We start from the raw sequence: 6,372 nt of genomic DNA, 5'->3' as shown, positions 1-6,372 counted from the left end.
ACACAAGCTTCATATGCAGCAGACGCTGTGGCAGTGGCTCAAGACAGATGTCTTCGTGCTGTCACATGCGGGCTACATCTTGCCAGAGCCCCCAGCCCTCCTGCAGCCCCTAGCCACTCCTGGCTCACCAATAATAATACAAGTGTGTGTGTGTGTGCGCGCGTGTGACAGAATGTGTGTGTGTGTGTGTGTGAGAGAGAGAGAGAGAGACAGAGAGAACCTGTGTGTGTGTAGGACTGTGTGACACACAAACACACACACACAATCTGTGTTGGGGGACTGTGACTCATGAGAGGCAGAGTGTATGTGGGTGTGAGAGAGACACTGTGTGTGTTAGGGAAGTGTGAGAGACATTGAGCGCACTGTCACTTTAAGCCCCTCCCTCCTTCCTTCCCTGCTTCCCCCCTGCTTTGCTTTGCTTCCCCCCTCCCCCCACTCACATGGAAGTTTCGCTCCTCCTGTCCTGGCCCCAGCCTGAGACCGAGCGGCGCAGGCAGGCAGGGTCCAGGGAGGGACTCCGCTCCGGGCAGCGGTGGGCTGGGCCGCCGCACCGCCAGTGACCGGCCGCGCCGCTCTGGGCTCCCCGGGGCTGGGGCGGCAGAGCCGGAGGCTGGAGCCCTCAGCCAGCCAGCTGAGGAGGGAGTGAGGGAATGAGTGAGTGAGGGGCGGGTTTGGGGGTGGGGAGAAGCCTGCTGGCCCAGCATGGGGGAGGGGCCAGAGAAGAGAGGATTCCAACCACGGCCAGCACGGTTGGTGCCCCAAATTTTAAGGTGCCCTAGGCAGCCACAAAATATGGCCTATGGTCCCTTGCAGCTCTCCGCTTGGTAGCTTGACTCAGTCAGCCTCAGACAAATTGTGGGGCTGCAATGCATTAACTTCCCAAAGGAGGAACTGTATCACTTTGTTAGGGAATTTGGCAGGCACACCCTGTACACTCGGAGCTTGCAACTTTGCCTCCAGAACATGCCCCATTTAGTAATGGCCGAGGTAGAGCTCGGACATTGAGTATAGCATCTGGAGCACTTTGGGCAGGCTGCTATCTTTCTGGGTATAAACAATCAGATTGTAGACATATACAGAAAGAAAGTAAACCTAGTTGGAAAAAAGAGTAGGACTAATTGTCCACTATGCTTAAGATCCCCTCTTACCTGCTTAGTTATAGCATGGATTGCTAACTTTCCAAAATAATTCACCATTTTTGGAATGTCTTACTATTGTCCCCATTAGCTACTCCCTGGAGCTATCTGGCCGACATGTCCAGTTTCAATCATATTTCCAAGAAGAAACCAAGCATAGTGAATAAAACTAAATTCACTGGGCCAAATTCCCATTTCTCCTTGAGTCCTTTGCACTGCAGATAATAGTCACAGTTCTTATTTTTCCAGCTTAGTTTTTCCAACTTAGTTTATCATGCCTCAGTTTTATGTGTGCCTATATATGTAAGCAATACTGTACCGGCCCTTTAAAATTATATCTGTAGTACAGGAAAGGAGTGGATGGTTTTGTATTTTTACAGATGCTCAATTATTCAAGGGAATTCACCTTGTGGGGGAGGAACCCTTTGCAAACTGCTGGTGAAGTTTTACACCTCCAGGACTGTGTTTATGTAATGTATATCCCTCCCAATGGATTTACTATATCATAGCATTTATTTCCAGTTTACAGGAGGTAATATAAAATTTAATTGGATTCAAGTTATCTATCTAAAAACTTCAAATAAAATAATTACTTAACATTCTGCCTGCCAGATTTTATCAACATTAAATGATTAAATATTATTTTCATGTTTAAAAAAAAAGTTTAACATTTATCAGCAATTATGAATATAAAAAGAAATCTAATGATATCATAAAATCCAGTACATTAAACGCTTCAGAAATAAAAACTGGCAGTTTAATTAAAGGAGAAAGCCAATAGGTCAGAATAGTGTCACAGGATAATGGTCTTTTGGACTAATAATATATAGGTGAAACCACTTACTTTAAGACTATATCTATATTTGTGTGCATACCTGAGTACTAGTTTGTGTTCATCTTGGTGTGTGCCAACCCAATCTGCACTGAGAGTCCACAGCTGTTGTGCTGTACATGCATAGAACCCTGTGTACCTGCATCTATCTGCATCCACCCTGGTGTTCTAGGTACACCAGATTACAATTTCAGGGGGTGTATCCCAGGGTTCTTTGAGTCACACGGAGACACTCTAGAAACTGCTTTTTGGTGTCTTATTGGTACTGGTTCCCTGCCTTTGCACGTTTGCTGCTGGCACTTCCTGATTAAGTTGCCTCTCCCTTTTATGCAAAACTGGGTTGAAGACGGGTGATGTGGTCCAGTTCCTTGTTGCCGGACAAATATTTATGCAGTGGAGTAGGCACATGTTGAGACCCTGGATTGCATTTCGCCAGCATCAAAACAATCATTATAGAGTACTTACACTGTTTTTACAACTTGGGATGGGGTTTCTGCTGTTGATGGCTGGTGTGAAGGTGGTGTGATGTGTTTATTGTTCAATTTGTTTGTGCTTCTCAGTATTGATACCTGTGAGTAACCCATCATATTAACTTTTGTGCACTGTTAATAAGTCTTGGGGCAGGTCTGCAGATGGCAGCAGCTGCAGTCATAGTTATGTAGCATTGCTCTTCATTTTGTTTCTTTTTATTGCCATTTACAAGTGTATGGAGAGCCTTACTTCCCACAACTTAGAGTGGTTTTCTGTTTTGCTTATGGACTCCTGTTTTATAATACTACTGGGCTTTGAAGTACTCTACTGAGCAAAATTAACAGTTGAATGGAAACCTCTTCTCTGCCTTTGTGATAGCTGTTTAAGGTCGGGGTGTATCTGGTACTTGCTACAATTCATACCTGTTTAGAAGCCCGCTGTTATCAGGATCACTTCAGTGCTTGTAACGTGTTGGTGAGTGATTCCTGAGGGGGAAAAGTGCAGCCATTATGTTGATTTTTAAGCTGATCAATGTCCCTGTGGCGGGCCTGGCACTGCAGCGCCCCTTTGTGGCAGGGGTAGGATGGGGTGTTGGCACCTCGCCACTCTCAAGTTCCTGCGCCCGCCTTTCTCTGGGCGACTGGTTGCGGCCTCTTGGCCTCCTTCCACACTATCACCCCTGTCTGGCGGGGTAGTGCGGCCTAGCGGCCGGAGTCCATATAGTGCCCCTCACAAGTGGGGTAGTGCGGCCTAGCGGCCAGAGTCCATACAATCTCCATCACAAGCGGGGTAGTGTGGCCTAGCAGCTGGAGTCCATACGACTCGCTCCCCCATGTGGGAGCAGTGTGGTCTAGCGGCCGGAGTCCATACAATCCCCCTCACAAGCGGGGTAGTGCGGCCTAGCGCTGGAGCCCCTAGGATTCCTCATGGTTCAGGGGGTGGGGTGGTAGGGGGACCAGGGCCTGCCCTCTCCACTGGGTCCCGACCCAGGGCCCTGTTAGTGGCAAGCTCCCCTTGCCACCCGCTCAGTGGGGATCCGCCCGCAACATGCCGAGCGCCTATGCGGCTCTAACATCGTTTGCCTCTATAGTTCCCCGGGTCACTTCCTACCATATATGCCAGGTTCGCTGCGGGGGGGGGGGGGGGGGGAGGGGGTCCTCCAGTCTGTTCTCCTCCTGCAGTGTCCTCCGTCAGGGTATCAGGGAGTGTCCCGGCTTGGCTGGCCTCCGGATCCTGGTGCATAGACTCTCCCTCCTCAGGAGCTAGCAGCATGCCTCCTTCTTCTCCGGCAGTCAGCCCAGACTAAGCTGTTCTGCTGGCTTTTATACCTGTTTTCCAGTTGGAGCATGCCCAGCAGAGCTTCTGGGGCGTGGCTTCCTCTGCTAGGAAAGAAGTGCGGTACCAGTGCGGGGCCACTCTGCCCTGTCACAGTCCCCATTACTAAAAGAAATTCATAGCTGTTTCTGACCTCTTTTCACTGGTCTGCTGCACAGTTTTTCAGGTGATGGTAGGGTTTTGGTACAGGAGAGTGGCAGTGTGATTGCCAGCATATTCTGTGGGATTCTTTTATATTTAATTCAACATGTTCAATAAAGGCATTAAGAAGCAAGGAAATCTGCCCTTTCATGCCTATGTGTATGACACCTGCTATGTTGGAAAGTGGTAGAGGGTTTCCTACCACAGAGAACGTACCTACAACTCTTTCCATCCCTGCTGTATATCCCTGAAACCCCCAATATTTGTGAACTTTGTTGGAGATTAGAAACCATTTCCAAAGTCATCCCAGCAACATTTTGCACTTGAGGTAGCAAATCTTTCCATGACTGGAGGTGAAAATTTCTCATGGTACTACAGGTGAAAATCTGAGGCACCTGCTTCAGGGTTTTCAGTGTGGACAATGGCCAGCGGTAACGGAGGTGGTGGTGTTAGGGCACAGTAGGGTCCCCAGTGTAGACATACCCTTAGTAAAGCAGGAGAACAATCACCTAGCAACATCTTCCTTTTCCTGACTATTGGTGTTAGAATACATCACTGGTGGGTTTGGTACAGTAGCAACAGTTAATCACTTGAGCACAAATGCAGAAATCTTCCTGTTGGAAGAGGGGCTCAGAATATGGCAGCACTACCATACTTCCAATGGACAGAGAAAGTCACATTGCAGAAAGACAGCTCTTCTTGGGAGTCTGGTCAGTGGATTTGCAAATTTTGGTTTCATTGGCCCCAGATTCTTTTTTGGTGATCATATTTACTGCCTGTAAACTGCTGCTGCTTCCTTGATAATTTCTTCTGTTCAGCAGTCCCCCTTTGTCCCTTCAACAGTAACCATCCAGGACATTTGGATCTAATCCTGCTACAACTTTGTCACACAAGACTTCGTTGTTTTCATACGTAGCCCCATTGGAGTAATTGGTGCTACTCTTTAGGTAAGTCTCCTTAAACATAGACAGTGTTTTATTTTTTTTAAACCCAACCCTTCAGTTTTTGCATGCCAATTTTAAACCACAAGGCTTAAATTTCATTACAGAGCTTGAAATTAAAGTAAGGATTTCAATTTTGAAACCTTGATATAACCTGTTTATGTCTTCCATCAAACCTTACTTGTGCAAGTAGTCCTTGCTTGCATGCATTCAAGGCAATGGCACTACTCAAGTGAGTAAGGACTAGTTGAAAGAGTAAGAGTTGCCCTAAAGCTAAATTTTAAAATTTCTATTCATAGCTACCTTTTTATTTTGTTTTTTGTCCAGGCTGGTTAAGTATCCTAATTGGTAATGAAAGATAGTGGTTAAAATAATGTTAGCACAGTAACTAGAGAGCATTGTGATCTGAATGCATTGTAAATATATTGTTGGTAAAAGTAACAGGAAGAAAAGGCAAGGGAGAAAATAAATGTAAATATTAGTGGGCTCATTTTTCCTGTGGGAGTATTGATTTAATTCATCTTACTTGATAGATAGGATGACTAAGCAAAAAGTCCAACTTCAGAAGCATCACTAGAACAAGAAATGGGAGTGTAGCAGGGGAGATGGAAAATGATGAATGCTACTTTGTTAGAGAGGACAAAAAAAAAAAACCCTCAATCCTTCTTCATGAGGGATTAATCATTTTCCTTCTTGTTCTACAGCCATCTTAATAAGTGTTTGATAAATGCCCATTTAGCTATAACAAAAAAATCATGTTTAAAATCTTGGTTCATAGGTCATCTTTCAAAACATTCCATATTAATAGCAAAAATCTTTATCAGATTCTCTATGCAAATACTTAATGTCTTCGTTTCAAACAATTCCCAGGGGAAAGCAGTGAGGAATTTAATCATGCCACAGAATATTTATGGCAAAAGAGGGCGTAATATGTATATATTCACATCAGTGTCAAACTGTTTATATGAAAATTCCACTGGAGATATTGGTCTCAGTGGAACTGCACAATACTCCACATGCATATATTCAGGCAAAAGATTAAACCCCCCTCAGAGGAACTCTGTGATATTATATATGGAGGTTGTGAATGTTGTCAAAATGTGTGAAGGAGGGAGAGAATGCAAATATTTTTCTCTGTTAGTTCGCAAGTCAATTGTAATGCTTAACCATACCGAGGTTTGAAAAGGAAAACAAAGCGGGTGGGGAATGGTAAATGTTATTGTGTTCATTCCACATGCAATGAAATTTAATTTATCTCATTTCAGTAGACCATCAATACTCAGGCTATGTCTACACTACCACGGTAAGTCATAAGAACATAAGAACGGCCTTACTGGTCCATCTAGCCCAGTATCCTGTCTATCGACAGTGGCCAATGCCAGGTGCCCCTGAGGGAGTGAACCTAACAGGTAATGATCAAGTGATCTCTCTCCTGCCATCCATCTCCATCCTCTGACAAACAGAGGCGAGGGACACCATTCCTTACCCATCCTGGCTAATAGCCATGAATGGACTT

At 45.4% G+C, this 6,372-nt stretch overlaps 1 long non-coding RNA gene across 1 annotated transcript; it reads left to right on the top strand.

Annotated features, from left to right (window-relative positions):
* Positions 1–680: 680 nt before the first annotated feature.
* On the top strand, positions 681–6,158 carry LOC112108641. The gene is made up of 3 exons (XR_002908260.2): positions 681–749; positions 4,759–4,862; positions 6,122–6,158. It is a non-coding gene; the product is annotated as an uncharacterized LOC112108641 (long non-coding RNA).
* The last annotated feature ends 214 nt before the right edge of the window (positions 6,159–6,372 follow it).

Source organism: Terrapene carolina, unplaced genomic scaffold, assembly GCF_002925995.2.
Source record: "Terrapene carolina triunguis isolate 2854851 unplaced genomic scaffold, T_m_triunguis-2.0 Scaffold131, whole genome shotgun sequence".
Taxonomy (NCBI): Eukaryota; Metazoa; Chordata; order Testudines; family Emydidae; genus Terrapene; species Terrapene triunguis.
Note: the sequence above shows the minus strand (reverse complement) of the source record. Positions and strands in the feature narration are given on the sequence as shown.